Here is a 20,585-nt window from a genome sequence, read left to right on the forward strand (position 1 = left end):
AATTATTTTGAGTTAGAGGTTAATGACATGTAAGGAAAAAATTACGATGAAATAAGAGGAAAATATAATTAAATGATAGTAATGTGCTACCAGTTGTTTAACTTCCACCTCTTTTTTCCTTTAGGAAAAAGCTAGCACAAATTTTGTTAATCACAGGCCAACACATTATCCTTCTCTGCAGAAGTTTCAAAGGTGCGGGGAGGTGAAAAACTTAAGTTGACCCTTTCATTGCCTCTGAAAGTAATTTCTATAATCTTAACCTCCTGAATTCAGTCTCTGGCATTTTATGATAATGTTAACACTTAGGGAAATCATGTTTTATTCATATTTAATGATGATTAATATGTCGCTGCTATATAATCAAGATAAAATAGACTAGTTTCCAAAAGTGTTCTTTTTTATAACAAAGAAAACAGAAATTACTAAGGATTCAATGAGGGGTTTAAAACAACTTTAAATTCAACAAAATAATTATTTTAAAACTTTCACTGATTTTTTTAAAAATCTGAACTTTGAGAATACTTAGATAGAAAAACAAAATTTCATTTGTTTCAAAAGAAGAAAATCAATCCAATAGAAAAATACAATAATCATTTTCTAACCACTGTATATCAAACAGTTGTGCTTATTGCTTTAAGCTTTTACAGACCCATTTCTGTGCCATCAAGCTAATATGGGTTCATACTACTCTGGACAAGCTGGAAAAAAAAATGTGTGTATATATATGTGTGTGTGTGTATATATATATATAATTTACACTATATAAATATGAGGCAATATGTTACAATAACATAAGTATGGGACAATCTAGAAAATATATCCCTTTGAGTCCTCAAGAGTTCTATGATTTGGTCAAATAGATGTTATTCCTATGCTCCTAGACATGTTTTACTAATTATTTACACAAGAGCTCAAAATTGTTTGATTTCTGAAGAAAAATTGTAAAATATTTTTACTTGATCATAAAATAATTTAGCAAGTACTGTTAGGAAGAAAAGTATTTTTTGGCTGGTCATGGTGGCACATGCCTGTAATCCAGCATTTTGGGAGGCCAAGACCCGCAGATCGCTTGAGCCAGGAGTTGGAGAGCAGACTGGGAAACTTGAGGAATCCGGCCTCTACAAAAACTGCAAAAATTAGCCGTGCGCGGTAGCATGCACGTGTAGTCTCAGCTCTTCAGGAAGCTGAGGTAGGAAAGTCACCTAAACCCAGAAGCAGAGGCTGCAGTAAGCCGAGACTGTGCCACTGCACTCCAGCTTGGGCGACACCAGGAGACCCTGTCTCCAAAAAAAAAAAAGAAAGAAAAGAAGAAAAAAGGGATTTCTTTTGTGTGTTAAATTGCAATTGGCTTAGGAAAAATTATGTTATGTGTACCCTTAAAAACTTTTTTCTTTTTTTTTTTAATAAAGTCTTTTATTTATTTTATTTTATTTTTATTTTTTTTTTATTATACTTTAAGTTTTAGGGTACATGGGCACATTGTGCAGGTTAGTTACATATGTATACATGTGCCATGCTGGTGCGCTGCACCCACTAACTCATCATCTAGCATTAGGTATATCTCCCGATGCTATCCCTCCCCCCTCCCCCCACCCCACAACAGTCCCCAGAGTGTGATATTCCCCTTCCTGTGTCCATGTGATCTCATTGTTCAATTCCCACCTATGAGTGAGAATATGCAGTGTTTGGTTTTTTGTTCTTGCAATAGTTTACTGAGAATGATGATTTCCAATTTCATCCATGTCCCTACAAAGGACATGAACTCATCATTTTTTATGGCTGCATAGTATTCCATGGTGTATATATGCCACATTTTCTTAATCCAGTCTATCATTGTTGGACATTTGGGTTGGTTCCAAGTCTTTGCTATTGTGAATAATGCCGCAATAAACATACGTGTGCATGTGTCTTTATAGCAGCATGATTTATAGTCCTTTGGGTATATACCCAGTAATGGGATGGCTGGGTCAAATGGTATTTCCAGTTCTAGATCCCTGAGGAATCGCCACACTGACTTCCACAATGGTTGAACTAGTTCACAGTCCCACCAACAGTGTAAAAGTGTTCCTATTTCTCCACATCCTCTCCAGCACCTGTTGTTTCCTGACTTTTTAATGATCGCCATTCTAACTGGTGTGAGATGGCATCTCATTGTGGTTTTGATTTGCATTTCTCTGATGGCCAGTGATGGTGAGCATTTTTTCATGTGTTTTTTGGCTGCATAAATGTCTTCTTTTGAGAAGTGTCTGTTCATGTCCTTCGCCCACTTTTTGATGGGGTTGTTTGTTTTTTTCTTGTAAATTTGTTTGAGTTCATTGTAGATTCTGGATATTAGCCCTTTGTCAGATGAGTAGGTTGCGAAAATTTTCTCCCATTTTGTAGGTTGCCTGTTCACTCTGATGGTAGTTTCTTTTGCTGTGTAGAAGCTCTTTAGTTTAATTAGATCCCATTTGTCAATTTTGTCTTTTGTTGTCATTGCTTTTGGTGTTTTAGACATGAAGTCCTTGCCCATGCCTATGTCCTGAATGGTAATGCCTAGGTTTTCTTCTAGGGTTTTTATGGTTTTAGGTCTAACGTTTAAGTCTTTAATCCATCTTGAATTGATTTTTGTATAAGGTGTAAGGAAGGGATCCAGTTTCAGCTTTCTACATATGGCTAGCCAGTTTTCCCAGCACCATTTATTACATAGGGAATCCTTTCCCCATTGCTTGTTTTTCTCAGGTTTGTCAAAGATCAGATAGTTGTAGATATGCAGCGTTATTTCTGAGGACTCGGTTCTGTTCCATTGATCTATATCTCTGTTTTGGTACCAGTACCATGCTGTTTTGGGTACTCTAGCCTTGTAGTATAGTTTGAAGTCAGGTAGCATGATGCCTCCAGCTTTGTTCTTTTGGCTTAGGATTGACTTGGCGATGCGGGCTCTTTTTTGGTTCCATATGAACTTTAAAGTAGTTTTTTCCAATTCTGTGAAGAAAGTCATTGGTAGCTTGATGGGGATGGCATTGGATCTGTAAATTACCTTGGGCAGTATGGCCATTTTCACGATATTGATTCTTCCTTCCCATGAGCATGGAATGTTCTTCCATTTGTTTGTATCCTCTTTTATTTCCTTGAGCAGTGGTTTGTAGTTCTCCTTGAAGAGGTCCTTCACATCCCTTGTAAGTTGGATTCCTAGGTATTTTATTCTCTTTGAAGCAATTGTGAATGGGATTTCACTCATGATTTGGCTCTCTGTTTGTCTGTTGTTGGTGTATAAGAATGCTTGTGATTTTTGTACATTGATTTTGTATCCTGAGACTTTGCTGAAGTTGCTTATCAGCTTAAAGAGATTTTGGGCTGAGACAATGGGGTTTTCTAGATATACAATCATGTCGTCTGCAAACAGGGACAATTTGACTTCCTCTTTTCCTAATTGAATACCCTTTATTTCCTTCTCCTGCCTAATTGCCCTGGCCAAAATTGACACCCTAACATCACAATTAAAAGAACTAGAAAAGCAAGAGCAAACACATTCAAAAGCTAGCAGAAGGCAAGAAATAACTAAAATCAGAGTAGAACTGAAGGAAATAGAGACACAAAAAACCCTTCAAAAAATTAATGAATCCAGGAGCTGGTTTGTTGAAAGGATCTACAAAATTGATAGACCGCTAGCAAGACTAATAAAGAAAAAAAGAGAGAAGAATCAAATAGACGCAATAAAAAATGATAAAGGGGATGTCACCACCGATCCCACAGAAATACAAACTACCATCAGAGAATACTACAAACACCTCTAGGCAAATAAACTAGAAAATCTAGAAGAAATGGATAAATTCCTGGACACATACACTCTCCCAAGACTAAACCAGGAAGAAGTTGAATCTCTGAATAGACCAATAACAGGAGCTGAAATTGTGGCAATAATCAATAGCTTACCAACCAAAAAGAGTCCAGGACCAGATGGAGTCACAGCCGAATTCTACCAGAGGTACAAGGAGGAACTGGTACCATTCCTTCTGAAACTACTCCAATCAATAGAAAAAGAGGGACTCCTCCCTAACTCATTTTATGAGGCCAGCATCATTCTGATACCAAAGCCAGGCAGAGACACAACAAAAAAAGAGAATTTTAGACCAATATCCTTGATGAACATTGATGCAAAAATCCTCAATAAAATACTGGCAAAACAAATCCAGCAGCACATCAAAAAGCTTATCCACTATGATCAAGTGGGCTTCATCCCTGGGATGCAAGGCTGGTTCGATATACGCAAATCAATAAATGTAATCCAGCATATAAACAGAGCCAAAGACAAAAACCACATGATTATTTCAATAGATGCAGAAAAAGCCTTTGACAAAATTCAACAACTCTTCATGCTAAAAACTCTCAATAAATTAGGTATTGATGGGACGTATTTCAAAATAATAAGGAGCTATCTATGACAAACCCACAGCCAGTATCATACTGAATGGGCAAAAACTGGAAGCATTCCCTTTGAAAACTGGCACAAGACAGGGATGCCCTCTCTCACCACTCCTATTTAACATAGTGTTGGAATTTCTGGCCAGGGCAAAAACTTTTTTTCTTTTGAGACAGAGTCTTATTCTGTCACCCAGGTCACACAGGCTGGAGTGCAGTGATGAGATCTCGACTCACTGCAACCTCTGCCTCCCAGGTTTAAGTGATTCTCGTGCCTCAGCCTCCTAAGTAGCTGGAATTACAGGCATCCACCACCACGCCCAGCTAATTTTTGTATTTTTAGTAGAGATGGGGTTTTGCCATGTTGGCCAGGCTGGTCTCGAACTCCTGACCTCAAGTGATTTGCCTGCCTCAGCCTCCCAAAGTGCTGGGATTTCAAGTGTGAGTCACCACGCCTGGCCAAAACTGCTTTTTTGTATCCACCCACTTCAATTCCCCTTTCAAACCCTTTAATGCCATTTAATTATGTTGCTTCCCGGAGGAATATATTTCCTTCTGTCCTATATCAGTGATGTACCTTAGCTTAAGACAGTAATTCATTAGTGTAGACATGGCTTAAGTAGTCTCTAATAATAACTTTTAACAGATTATCTCATCTCTTCTTATATCTACAAAAAGTCTGTGAAAAATATCTTTATTGGATCAATAAAGATCCCATTTAGCTTAATATATGGTTTCAAGTAAATGATGTGCTACTCACTGTACCAATTTCTCACTTAAAAATATTGGATTATTCTTTCTGTTAAGTTTATTGTCCTCCAGGCTCATCCATGTTGGAGCAAATGGCAAGATCCTATTCTTTGTGAGGGTTAAATAATATTTGATTGCATATATGTACCACAAAATGATCTCACTTCTATGTGGAGTTTTAAAAAGTATTCAACTATACAAAGATAGAGAACAAAACAGCAGTTATCAGTGGCAGGGGATAGGGAAAGAAATGGAAAGATATAAGTCAAGAGATAAAGTAGCAGATATACAGGAAGAGCAAGTCTAGAGATCTAATACACAACATGAGAACTATAGGCAATATACCTGTAATGTATATGGGATTCATGCTAAATGAGTAGATTTTAGCTGCTTTTGCCACACACTCAAAAAAAGGTAACTGAAATAATGCAAAGTGTTCATTTGCTCACAGTACTATCTATATGCATTTTTACTGTCTATATGCACCTTATAATATCGTGTTGTATACCTTAATTATACAAAATATAATTTTTATGAAAATATATTGGATTATTTTTGAGAGAATGAATCTTTAAAAATACACATAATTGTCATTTTAGCTTTTTAATTATAAATACACATACACACAAGCATGCACTTAGAGAATGTTCTCATTTTCTGAACTACAGATGGTTCTTTAGTAAATGTAACCTAGGTGATTCAATAATAACATGATTTTAAATAACTATAAGCCTCAGTTATTCCTTGTTCTCATTTAATTCAGTTTTCATGTCTCCCACCATTAGCCTTTGTAATAGTGTAATAGTGCATTCTATCTCTCTCCTTCTCTTTCAAACTTGTTTTGTAATGACTCAAACTTTAGAGGACTTCTTGAGAATGGATCAATGTCTGAAAAACTTGACAATTAGATAGCATTAACGTTGACACAAAAGCTTAAACTTGTTTGTAATATTCAATTATTTTGTCTTTTTATCATTATAACCTTGCTTTTGTCAAAACTGTAAATGATGACCTGTTTCTACAGTTTGAGTAAAAACTGATACCTTTAAAATATGCATAATAGCCATTTTAGCTTTTTTATTATAAATACACATACACACAAATGTACTTAGAGAGCGTCCTCATTTTCTGAACTACAAATAGTTATTAAGCAAATTTAACCTAGGTTATTCAATAATAATATGATTTAAAATAACTTCAGGCCTCAGTTATTCCTTGCCCTCATTTAATTCAGCTTCCATGTCATTTTGGCTTACTTTTCACAGAAAATATGCATATGCATAAACGTTTGCAGAATCAAACATAATATGGACATTCTATTGTTACTTTTTTAGTAACACTGAAACATCCATATATAGGCATCTTTTCATATACCTGCCCACTGAGTCTATACTTCAAAAAATAAAATATATAGCAAAAAAAAAAAAAGAAAATTATTTCTCTGGTTGAGATCTTCAGGGTTCTAGCATTTTTTACTTCATTTTACCCAGTCCGCCTTTTCGCAGTTTGTGTGGCATGGCAAATAGTATAAAAAGGGAGGAAAAAGCAAATATCAAAAATGCAATGTGCTACACACATTGAAAACAATACTAGCAGATATTGAGAAAAAATTTTCTTTCAAATTCCAATACGTATAAACAAATGTAACACAAGTAAGTTTGTACACACTGCCCTGTAAGTTACATTACTTATCCTCTGGTCAGTTCTCTTACAGATTCTCACCTTAGAAAAATTCACAATTCAAAAACAGTTCTCCAGAATGAGGTTTTTTTTGTTTGTTTGTTTGTTTTGTTTTGTTTTGTTTTTTTGAGACAGAGTTTCGCTCTTGTTGCCCATGGCTCACTGCAACCTCCACCTCCCGGGTTCAAGCAATTCTCCTTGGCCTCCTGAGTGCCTGGGATTCCAGGCATGCACCACCACACCCAGCTAATTTTGTATTTTTAGTAGAGACGGGGTTTCTCCATGTTGGTGAGATTGGTCTTAAACTCCCGACCTCAGGTGATCTGCCCGCCTCGGCCTCCCAAAGTCCTGGGATTACAGGTGTGAGCCGCCACACCCGGCCTAGCTCTTTTTTAACCTTTGGGAGAAGGATACGTCTTTGCCTTACTCTTAAAACAAATGCAATACCTATCTTCCATGGCTGTAGTTCTTTTGAAGTTCTATTTCTCACTGCAGATGACACTGTTTACCTGGAAATAGCTTCTTTTTAGACTGCCAACTCTGTCTTAACTTCAGCCCCAGTCTTCACTTCATCACTTTGACATGGATGAGTATTAAGAAAAATTCTGAAGAATTCAAGGTTTGATTTAGCTCTTTGTTTCTATTTCCCACTAAATCTTGAATTACTGGAAGTAAATTTATTAAGCACTTTCACATTCTGTCCATGCTCCCATTTCAATCAAAATTTACGTTGACTTTCCCCATTCACCCAGAGTTCTATTTCAAGCTTGCCAAAGAAATATTTACAATTTGATCAACTGAATCGCATTAATATGTAAATGTGACAGTGTTCACCTTAAGATCTTCCTTCCCCCAAATAGCTTCAGTGAGATGTAGCCATTGGAAAGCAATGCCTCCTTTACATTGTCTATTTGACCCCACCATAGTAGGCTGACCCCTTTAACAGGCCTAAGCCATATTACACAAGTTCTGACCTACTTTTCATTGGCAAGGGACAGATCAGGTATCTAATTTTATCATTTCAATGTATGCATATTCATATTCTGAAACATAATTTTTTACTTGTTCTCAGAGCACAAGTAAGCGAGAATCTCTATTGCTGAGTTACACATTAGAATTTTCAAAGTGAGCAGTAAATAAAATTAAAGACAATTGTATTTCTACCAAGAGATACTTTATGGAGTATTAACATATCACATCTTCAGGTACAAGTTAAGATTATCTCAGGCCTGAGGTCTGCTCAAATTAGTATGTTGTTAGTAATTTGGAGCAATTATATATGTAATGCTCTGCCATTAACACATTGAATCCACAATTATGCATGTTCTGTAAATGATACATCTATAAAAACAATAAAAACAAATTTGGCTTTACCAGATACCCGCAAAACTTTTATCACATTCCGGGCCTTTGGAAATATTTCTGCCATCAAGCATATTTAAGATGATTTCCAAGGTCTTGCAAAATTGACTACATATGTTGAAGACAGAATAAAAATGAAGGATGCTCTATTAGTGTCAGTTTTCTTAATAGTAGTATAGATTATTAACCTCCACTAGGATCTTACACATGTATCTTTACATTATTATTATTATTATTATTATATATTTTTTCTTTCTTGAGACAGAGTCTCACTCTGTCGCCCTGCAGTGCAGTGGTGCAATCTTGGCTCATTGCACCTTCCACCTCCCAGGCTCAAGCGATTCTCATGCCTTGGCCTTCTGAGTAGCTGGGATTACAGGCATGCGCCACTATGCCTGACTAGTTGTTTTTTTTGTTTTGTTTTTTTTTTTTTTTGGAGACGGAGTCTCTCTCTGTCGCCCAGGCCAGAGTGTAGTGACATGATCTCGGCTCACTGAAACCTCTGTCTCCTGAGTTCAAGTGATTCTCCTGGCTCAGCCTCCTGAGTAGCTGGGACTACAGGCGCCCGCCACCATGCCAGGCTAATTTTTTGTAGTTTTAGTAGAGCCAGGGTTTCACCATGTTGGCCAGGCTGGTCTCGAACTCCTGACCTGAGGTGATCTGCCCACCTCGGCCTCCCAAAGTGCAGGGATTACAGGCGTGAGCAACTGCGCGCAGCCCATTATTTGGCAAAATAGTTTTTTGAAAATACTCTTTTGTTTTAAGGCTATGAACAAAGTAAATATCTTCTAAGGACTTTTTTTTTTTTAATTCCAAGCTTGTAGTCACATACAGTTTAAAGTATTCTTATTTTTTTAAATCTTTATACAAATGATTATTCCATGTCTTTCATTCACATCTTCATCTGACAGACACTTCCTTCATTGGTGAAGTTAAGATAAAATAAATTTTTATTACACTTGGCAGACCTTGGGATAAGGTGGCGTATAGTGAGATAAGCTGCTTATTAGGAGAAGGTAGGCAGATATTAGATTATAAATTCATAGAGTAATTTATTATGTAAATTTAAAAATTAAATGTAACAAATATGACTTTTATTGCACAATCATTTTACAATAAGTATTTGTTTATTCCTCTGAAATTTATTTTATCTTAACTTTGTAATAATCTGGAACTAAACATCAGGAGTACAGAAAAAAATACTTACTTGTTCCTGAGGAATTTAAAGGCTAATAATAGAAGGAAGAGTCAATTTAAATAGGTGGAAGCAATATAATGTGGCTCAAAGGAATCTTGAAAATGTTTTATAGCAGTGCAAAAGAGAATAATTGGCTCTCTTTGAATAATATGCTTTAGCTTATTATTTGTATGCTTATATGAAAATAAATATATTAATACTGATAAATAAGAACAGCTACATTAATTTAATGTTTATTGTGTACTAGGGAATGTTCTGTTTTACACAGTTTTAAGTTGGGGGATGCTCTTCATTGTGTGGAATTAGAAACAGTTTTCAAGAAGTTAGATAATAGGTTCAAAGTCTCACAACTTGGGAAAAATGCAATTCAAATTCAGGTATTTTGTTACATTTAACTGTGTTTGAATTTAAAACATGGAAAGATGGTACTAGGGGAGAACTCTGTTGTGGAGAGAGTGTCAGTGTGAGAGTCAGGAAACTCAAAGTTTTAGCCCCAACTATGCCATTTTTTGTTTGTTTGTTTTTTTGGCCTTATGACTTTAAGTCACAATTTACACTGAGTTTGATAAATTAGATATAATTATACTCACATCCTGTATCATGGTTTTTTTTGTAGCATTGGTAGATGAAACCATGTTTAAGCAAGAAAGCACTATAGAAATTAAGGTATTTTACAACTCCAGCTAATATCACTCTCCAATGATATTGTTTATTCTCAATTTACTGGTCATACTATGCTTTGTTAAATGCTACTATCAGGTATGTCTTTCTCTACCTTGCCAACTTATGCCTATTCATCCTTCAAAACCTCATGAACTTTTAAGATCCTCTGAAATGCCTCTTTCATTCTCATGTTGTATGTTCTCATTGTACTTGATACAAGAGGAGAATTATAGCACGTAACCACTCCGTGTTGGTGTGATTGCTCTTGGTCTACCAGATCTGCCACTAGACTGTGAGATGATTACTTTATCCCCAGTTCCTGGAAAATACTGAATACTTCATGAATTGGTGTAGACATAAAAATTAAGATTTCAAAATAAAATATATTTGTTCAAATATATGCATTCTTATGGTTAACTTGGTTAGGCAAGAACCTTGTCTGTAAATAGTGAGAATGCCTTTCAAAAGGAGAAAATGGACTTTGATTATTTTCAAAAGGATATTAGATTTATAATACTCAAGAAAAAAAGACAATTCAGAAGGAAGAATAAAATTATTTTTGCTCTGAAAAAAGAGAGAATGAATTAACAATTCTAGTAACAGGGTTCATCATCATTTATTTTTAAGTTTGCTATTTGAAAACTTTTTTAACTTAATTGTTTAGTGTGGATTCCCTACCTCATCCCCCAAAATTTCATATTTCACTATTCTTTCCACAGCATTAGTTTATGCTCTTAAATTTTCTTGGATAACTCAGTATATATCTCTTTCTGTTAAATTTAAAGCATATTTATTATCAACATTGCATACCGTATATTGGAAGGCAAAAGTATTTTCCCATTATGTAATGTTATTTATAAACCAAACTGAGGAAAACCTTCACAGCCTCAGTAGAGAGGAGATAATAGTGTTTTTAAATTCATTCTTTCTGTATATTTTATCATAAATCATTTTAGGACACACCTTTTCAATGCAAAGATGCTCTTAATTAGATCAGCATTGTCATAGAAACTATGCTCTCTTTTTGACTATTGCCAACAGCAGCAAAACATCCGTTTCCTTATAATTGATTCTCAAGTTTATTTAAAACGTTCTATATGAGGCATAGCCTATTGAAATGACTCACCATGTTTATGGGAATACTGGAGGATAAGAGTTATTTTTGAATGATTTTATCATATTAAATGTAGAATAGAAATATAAACTTTGAAAAATATGTAATAATAATTTTTACTATATGGTTTCAATAACTTTTCAATTTTAAAAGTATTGCTCTTTATAACAATATGAGTAGTTAAATCCAAAAACACCACTGGGAGAGCCTCCATGAACTAAATATTGGACTGGGCTTTAGAAATATACAAATAAATGAAAACTTACCTGTTTTCTCAGGAACATCCCAAATCAGATCAGTAAGTATCTGTATTGTCACATTACTTCACAGAAGTTCAAAAGATCCAGGTTACAGGTACTCTCTTCTAACTTATTTAAGAACAATGAGAACACATGGACACAGGAAGTGGAACATCACACACCGGGGCCTGTTGTGGGGTGGGGGGAGGGGGGAGGGATAGCATTAGGAGATATACCTAATGTTAAATGATGAGTTCATGGGTGCAGCACACCAACATGGCACATGTATACATATGTAACTAACCTGCACGTCATGCACATGTACCCTAAAACTTAAAGTATAATAAATAAATAAAAAAAGAAGTCAAAAAAAAAGAAAATTCTCATTTCACCATTCTTCAGGCAAAGAAATTGCAATTCCTATTGCAAAGGTAAACTCATTTATGCACTTAACAAATATTTGGGTTTCCAGTAAATGAAAACACAAAAATGGGTTAAGGGGCTATTAATTATTTTCAATGCTTCCACTCTAATAAATAACAATGGCTAACAGTTGCTATAAAATAGTGTTTTAACATACCAAGAATCATAAAAAAAGTGTTTGCAGAATTAATAGATCATATGAGAGAGTTTCAAAAATGTTTTTTCAAAAATGTTTCCCCAAAATATATTTTCTTCTTTTACACTCCTCTCTTTTAGAGAAAATCTTCTCTTTGAAGTCAAAGCAGTGGATTTTACAACCTGTATATTTCACTTCTATCTTTTGTGCACTAAATTACCTCCTGTTACTTTCAAGTCTGTTAAACAGATTGAAAACAACTGCTTTAAAGGAAAGGCCATCACCTTTGAAGCCTGACATGGCTGGATTACGATCTTCACTTTTATTTTCTAGATGAGTGAGCAAATTACATAACTTTCTTAATCCTCAGTATTCACATCTGTAAAATGAGGTGATAATACCTGGTTTACCCTGGATTAAATTATGCAGTGCACTTATAGCACCTAGTAAAATGTCCCAGCACTTTAATGGCTGCCCTTTTATAGCATGATTTTCAAGTGGGACATTAAAAAGGGATTAATAAAGTAATTATAAGTACAATTGGACTAGATATGGCTGGATAGGGATACAATGAATTGTAAGTGCCATGGTGAAAAGCGTGAGAAAAGAGCCATAAAGTGAAATCTCCCTGCTCTAGTTTGATTGGAAAAGAAAAGCTATGCTTTCAAGTGAGGGAAATAAGCCTGGAGAGCATAGTTTGGAACATTCCTGTGATGGGCCTTAAATGCCAGGCTGAGAAGTGACACTTACCTTGCTGGGCAATTGAAAGCTATTGAACATTTTCAGACACAGGAGTAACATGATCATAATTGTCCTTTAAGATTAAAATTGGGTTAGCCTATGAATGAAAGAGAATGGAGAGAGGCTGGAGGCTGAGAGGCAATTTAGGAGATGATTACTCAAGTCAAAGTTAATAAGAATCTGTCTTAGACTTGGGGACATATCAGAGAAAAGTAGGAAGTTGATAGTACATGAATGATTAGAAGGATTTAATAGATCATTATTTGTGGGGAACAAAAAAAAGGAATGGTTTTGGGGGGAAAAGGTGAGAAGTAGGAGAGAGTTTGGGTTAGAAAATAACAGGATTTGGGACTACATATTTAAACAGTCATTTGCATTTTTTTCTGAGTATTTTCGTGTATTTTCCTGGGCCTAGGATAATAATATCAAGGAAAGATCATTGTCTCAATGTATCGGAGTGCATAAAAGCTAAGAAGATAAGTGACTTACTCACCATCCCTCAGCTAATAACAGACTTTAAATTTCTGGCTCCTACATTACAACTGTATTCACTACTCTGACTTGGATGTTGACAGGACAGGGAACATCTCAGAGGGAAATGCCCAGCCTTCTCCTGATATTTAAGACTGGTATTTTGAACTTGGGAGAGGTAAATTGTTATATGAGTCATCAGAATTGTTATATGAGTCATCAAGATGGAATCCACAGTCAAGGATAAAATTGTCAAAGGGATGAGTACTAAAAGAGAAGCAGTTTGGTGTGGAGCCCTTGAGGAGCAGGTGCTTTCGGAAAGCAAGCAGAGGAGAAACAAACACAAACAGTTTAATCTGAATGATTAAAAGTGATTTCAAGTAAGGCAGAAATGTGTAGGTTAAGGAAGGGGGATCTTTAAAAAAGAAGGAAATTAGTATAGAGAGGTTTAATGAATGGAGCTTGAAAAAGACCACTTGAATAGAAAACTCCTAAAGACTTTAAAGAGAATGTTTTTATTATACTAATGGGAGATAAAAGCAAAACTAAGGTCATATTGTAATGAAATCTAGAGACATAGAATACTTACCCTGTGAGTTATAGTAATATTTATTTGTATTCGAGTTGCTGTTTTAAGGCAACAGAGATTTGTATGATTTTTATATTATAAAGAAAGAAACAATGTCACTGTTGAAATCTCAGAAACACTAACAAAAATAACAAATCTCATTTTTTTTCTTTTTCCCAAAGAAATACCTGGAACTCTTAAGGATATTTATAGACCTGTAATTCAGTGTAAACTCTATTTCATATTGTAATATTTATGATTTATTATACTTTTCTGCCAAATAATTCCTTATTTACTGTTCCTTAGGATATATGTCCATATCACAGAATGTGGTAATTAAATATGAATGTTAAATTGGTTTACTGATTTTCAGATTTGCCCACACAGGTGAGCAAGAATTCAGTGACTAAAATCTTGCTTTGTAAGCTCAGAAACTCAATTTTATTACATTGTCTACAGTTGGTAAAATTGATTATATAAGGTCAACGCTATAAGGGTTGAGACCATGTTTTCTTCAACTGTGAATCTAGTACAAGGTCTTGTATGTAGCAAGTGTTCATAAATGAATTGATAAATAAAGAAAGGCATAGAATGTATACTAACTTATAATGTAGTATACAAGGTAATAATTTATTTCTAAAACTACTCTTTATAAATTTCAAATGCCAGTTACTTTCATCTGGCAAGTTACTCAATAAGAGTAATTTGTTTAAAACATTTTCTTCTGTGTGCGTTAGTCTGTTTAGGAATTCTGACTAAAATTTAGAAAGTAAGCAGGTATAGTTTAGGTAGATTTGGACGTTCTTTGACTTAATAATTTATAAATTATTTCTTAGGGTGGGCTTTTCTTGCATTATTGGTATCTGTATCATTCTAAAGATGAATAAACAGACTTAGGAAGGTTCAATAGCATGGATTAAATTACATAAGTAATATGAAATGTAGATTTAGAATGCCAAATACATGATTCCCATGAGGCATTCATGCACTTGCCAAAAAATGCCCTGGATGGGTTTAATTACAGATAACAAATGACCAAGATGAAAACTGATAACCAGGGTCTTATCTTGATATCAACTAAATTAGAACCCCAAGACAAGTTCTGTCATTACTGAAAATTAAAACTTCAGATTATAAACATTAAGATATGAACCATCTGAGCCTGAATGTGATTATATGGCCTTTCAATAAAGCAAGGTTATGTATTTGCCCTGTTCTTAGCTTCTGTGCTTGTTTTCATGGTGTTTTAAAATTTCAACCAGTAGTTTCAACCACATGTTTCAAACCTTGATTATATATGAACATACTATACTGATCCTTTTACATTAAAATTAAAGATGAACAAATTGAATGTATAATGTCAATTAATAAAACTACATAGGTTTATTTTTGTCTTTACAGAGTAAAATTTTAGTCATTCACTTATTTATCCTTATACAGGTACCTTCCAAAAGAATAGCTCATAGATATTTTATTTTCGGAATGAAAGGCAATTATATTGCTTGGGAATTACATGAAGAAACTACTGCTTTGGATTTCAAATTTTTAAAAAAAATATATTCACTCAGTGAGATAGTCAACAAAGCGAGAGTTAGAGTATTGGTGTACATGTCCTCTAGGGAATATTGAATAAAAATTATAAGAAAAACAACTTGAAAAGATACCCATAATTGAAACCAGGAAAATAATTAATTACCCTAAATTGTAACAGAGAACTAATTGGGGACAATTTATTAAATGAGAAAGGAAGAAAATTGTAATGATAGTTTGAAACCTGAGTGGGGAGGATGTTGACTGATCAAGAGTAAATTAATTGAAACAATATTAACCAAGATATTTTAATTTTAAAACCGAGATAATTTAATTTATAATTTAGGGATGGACACTGATTTAATACACCAATTAAATGAGCAACATATAGCCTCTTATCACAGTATGGTTTAAATACACTATACTATACAAAGAAAGCTCAAATTCCTTTCGTCCAATTTGAGATATACAATGCCTTGTTTTTCTGAGTAAAACTTCTGGTAATTTGTATGCCAGTTATCAAACAGGTACACAAAGTTTAAAAACAGCTGTCGTTTCAAAGGACATCTGTGTTATGGCTAGAATAGACATGAAGCATTTAGTAAACAATGCTATAAAATATAAACTAGGCCTTTAAAGGATAAAGGGTTCTTTTGTGTCTTACCAACTTCCGTAATAAAATGTATCAGAAAGCAATAGCTAAAAGAAAACCTTTTAATGCATTTCAGATGTGTCATATGTAGTTATAACATATATTAATGATTTTGAAGAAATTAAAGTCAATGAATTATATAACTATCCTTGTAGTAAAAGCATAAGATGGAATTGACTTAACTCTATACTTGTAACCATACTTAATACAGGTTTATTATTAGATAATTCAGATATGACCAAAAATGATATTATAATCAGTTATTGTTTTAGAACTACACTTTGAAATGAAGCTCATAGGCAATCAATTTTACATTTAGAACTTATAATTTGACAGAATTCTAACTGAGGAATTAAATCTCCTCAAATATTTGGTAAACTATTTGCATAGTTACCTAAATTTTGTATGAAATAGATAATTTTTTTCAAAATTCCTTTAAAACCAACCCTGCCTTTCTCATTCTCTACAGATTTCTTTTCTTATTTTCCTGAAAAGGTTGAAGTTCTTTGATGAGAGATTTCTTCATTTCCTTTGTATTTTAAGATCACTCTATAGCAACCTTTATCAATCTCTTTTCCTTTTTCTTATCTTTCATTGAACAATCAAAACCTTTCCCCAAATTTCCTCTTTTGACTCCTTCTTTCCCCACCTCATGCTGCCATCTAAACCTTTGGATAATTTATTTTCACTCTCAGTTGCTGTACAAACACGATCATCTTCTGTCACTCCTGAATTCAGTGGTTGAAGACAGACCTACACACCACTCCACAGGACCACCTCACTCATCACAGTCACTAAAGACATCTGTGGTTCTAAATTTCATGGTCTTTATCTTACAAGACTTGACAAACTTTTCTAATAATGTAGATATGTACACATGCATCACATTACTGTTCCTGTTCAGATGTAGGTTAAAAAATCCTGTTGTAAGAGAAAAACTTTTTTGAATACTTGATTTTGATTGAAATTTTATATATAAGATACCATTATTTCCTGTCAATTGTTGGATTATCAGTTGATGATCCAGGAAGACATTTTTCCCTCAGCATCCTCTGTACAGTAGGTGGGTATGCATACATAGGTGTGGGGAGTTTTGTTTTAACTCAGTAACATCCTTAAATAGTCTTGAATTGTTCTACACTTGTGTTCTGTGAAAGAATACTGCTTTAGTTTTTTCCTTCCAATTTTTCTGGCCTCTCTTTTAGTCTTCCTTATGGGCTTCTGATCCACTTCATTTCAAGTTTATATATATATATATATATATATATATAAGATAGTTATTTGTTATATATATATATATATATAAATAAATAAACTTGAAGTGGATCAGAAGCCCATAAAGAAATATATATGTATACATTAATTATATATATTATATACTGCATATAGTATACATAATATACATAATTATATATATTTATATACTGATGATAATTATATATTTATATATAACAAATCCCTTAATTTTCAAGTGTTTTAAAAAGCAATTTTATACTTAAACCAACCTTGAAGATAAGCACAAAATTTACCAGTCTACATTGTTTTTGAAACCATGGCAACTCTAGCACCCACTCTGCGTATAGCACTATTCTAGGTACAATACTAGGGAATCCTAACCTTAGAAACATGATTTCACTTTCTGGAATTGCATTATTTCCGTTTACAGAGATTAAAAATAATTAGAACCACCATGCTTACTACTTACTTACTATCTGCCCCAGCCCCTTCTGATTCAAAGGAAGTCTCATTTCTGCCAAATTCTTCTTCTCATTTTACTACTTCCTGGTGAATTTCATCTAATTTAGTCATTTCAATGAGGATCTGATATGGACTGAGAATATGATATTTTGTGTTCCCATAAAAATTTATGTGTTGAAAGTTCATTTGCTGTGATGGTATTAGAAGGTGAAGCCTTTGGGAAGTGATTAGGTCATGAAGGTGGTGCCCTCATAATAGAATTAGTGCTTGGATAAAGGGCTAAATATAAGTTCTCACCTTCCACGACATGAGGATACAGTGAAAAAAGTCCATCTTGTGAATTAGGAAGTGAGTCTTCACCACACGCTAACTCTGTGAGCACCTTGATCTTGGACTTCGCAGCTCACAGAACCGTGAGAAATAAATGTATGCTATTTATAAGCCACCAAATTTATGGTATGCTGTTGTAACAGACTAAATGGATTAAGACAGCATCCGTGTACTGATTACTTTAACCCTCTATGTTGAAGATAGAGAGGTAAACTCTTAACTCTTAATTCTCTAGCTTTCAGCTGCAGCTTTGTGTTTTTAGTTTCCCAATGGAAATCTATGCTCTTCTATATAAAGAAATATTTCACACTCAATATGTCCTAAATCAAACTCATTTATGCTGCCCCAAACTGATTCTACCTCTTGTATTTTCTCTGAATTAATAGTAACACCTTTCACTCTATCTTTATTAATCAGATACTGAATTTCTCAATGTTTGTTCTTTAATATCTGGCCAATCTTTTACCTTCTCTCCACCCCTACTTCTGCTGCTTTGTTGCAGGCTTTCTTTGTCTCTCACCTAGATGACTTCAAAAGCCTCCTGAATGTTCTCCCTGCCTCCAAGTTTATTTTCCTCTACATGTACTCTTCATGTTATAGACAGAATAGTCTTTAGATTGCCATTATAATTATTTGTATTGTCATGGAATAAAATCCAGACAATAAAATCTTTAGCATGGCATACAAAATCATTTGCAACATGGCTTCTGTCCATTTTCTGTCACATCAGAACCACACTTTGTGTTGTTTTCTGAGCTCCCTGAACTCTTCCCCATAGGTCGTGATCTCTCTTGAACCTGAGACTTTTCACATGCAGCTCTCTCAGATATTAATCATCTTCATTCTCCATTTTCTACCTCTAGTATTCTATTTCTCCTTTTCAAAATTTAGCTTAAAATCCAAGAAATATTTATTGATCTTTGTAGGCTGACCTAGATGTTTGTTCTATTGCTTCTGTTCATCATCTCATGGTAATTCCTTGTATATTGGTTTGTGTTCTCACCTTCAGTGATCAGTTCTGAGATCACGTTTTTCACCTCCCAAATAAAGATTAAAAAAACTACCTCACACAAATATTTTAAATAAGAACGCATATGTAGTATACTTTGCACAGTGTTTGAAAAATATTTTTTCTAACATTAGGCTCAGGATCTCTGCTTCTGGTGGCATCTCATTAAGGTTTCTCTCAAATTCTGACTTTTTATAATCCCATTTATAGCCTTGATTTCCAGCTCTTCATAATGACTGCTTCTTTGCTGTTAGTCCCAAAATATTTTCTGATTTCTTCCATTCCCAAATGTCTAAGTCAACCCAGCAATCTTCCTAACTTACCATTCTTTGTTAGTAGCTCAAGTTGCTTTAATAAAATATGATATACTGGTGGCTTAAACAACAGACATTTGTTTCTCACAGTTTCAGAGGCTGAAAAGTTTAAGATCAAGGTGCTGGCAGATTCAATTCTTGCTGAGGGCCATCTTCTGGCTTGCAGAAGGCCATTTTCTTTTCACCATATTCTCGCATGACAGAGGGAGAAAACTCTTGTGTCTCTTCTGTTTCTAAAAGCGTAAATTCCATCATGGATGATCCACCTTCATGATCTCATTGCAACCTAATTGCCTTTTAACAATCTCACCTTCCAATACCATTGCTTTGGAGGTTAGGGATTCAATATATGAATTTGGGGGAACACAAACATTGATTCATAACACATCTAATCTGTGTCATGACCTTAAAAACCTTAATATATTAAGTCTATGCCCACGGGAGAACTTATTTGTCACACATTCATTTTAACCTCCTTGTAATATACTTTGCATCCTTACTTCTCATCCTAGGTTCTCTGCAGAATCTACTGGTTCTTTTGCAGTTAATGCCTTTAACCATTCAGTATTATTTAATAACTTTTGCAGGAACTTGTATTTTGTACCATTCTTCTGAGTTGTGTCCTAGGCATCTTCCTGGGTTTCTTTCTAAGGTTGACCTTCCTACTCCTCCTTGCTAAATCTCTTCTGCTTTTCTCTCTTCAGTCTGTCCCTTAATTCCAAATATAGTGAAAATGGAAAATCATTTCTTTTTCTAGACTATCTCTCTCTCCAAGGTGTTGGACTGAATTACCACATGTCCACCTGAAGGACCTCCAGGACTCCAAATTTGGCATGGCTAAAGTTGATGTCAAATTCTTCCTCCATCAACTAGATCCAATTTATAAATTCCCTTACTAGTTTTGTGATCATAGTCAAGTTACTCAGCCTCTCAGTGCCTCTGTCTCCTCAACTGTAAAATGGGAATTAAAAAGTATCTAATTTCAAAGGCTGCTGTACAAATTGAAGAAGTCACTTTATGTGATATATGTGAACTGGTACCCTGGAAATAGAACAGATGGTGATGGTGGTATGTGCCTGTTTGTTATTTTTAGCATTCTTTTTTTCTTTTAAAGCTTAACATTTTTTATTTGATCACTGGCTTCAATATTTAGTTCTTTTTCACCTCAGTCTTCTTTATTTTATTATCTGCCAAAATCTTAGTTCCGGTGCTTTTATTCTGCATTTCATATTCTATTTCTATTAATGCTGTTAACTTGTCTCTTTGCTTTTAGCTTCTAATTTTTCACCAGGACCCGTCTAATTTA

The 20,585-nt window shown here is 34.4% G+C and overlaps 1 protein-coding gene across 4 annotated transcripts in view; it reads left to right on the plus strand.

Moving 5' to 3' along the window:
• Positions 1-20,585, plus strand: part of CADM2 (cell adhesion molecule 2) — a 1,116,707-nt gene that overhangs the window by 1,059,474 nt on the left and 36,648 nt on the right. The window lies entirely within an intron of this gene.

The sequence above is a fragment of the Pan paniscus genome, chromosome 2 (genome assembly GCF_029289425.2).
Source record: "Pan paniscus chromosome 2, NHGRI_mPanPan1-v2.0_pri, whole genome shotgun sequence".
In the NCBI taxonomy this organism is placed as follows: domain Eukaryota; kingdom Metazoa; phylum Chordata; class Mammalia; order Primates; family Hominidae; genus Pan; species Pan paniscus.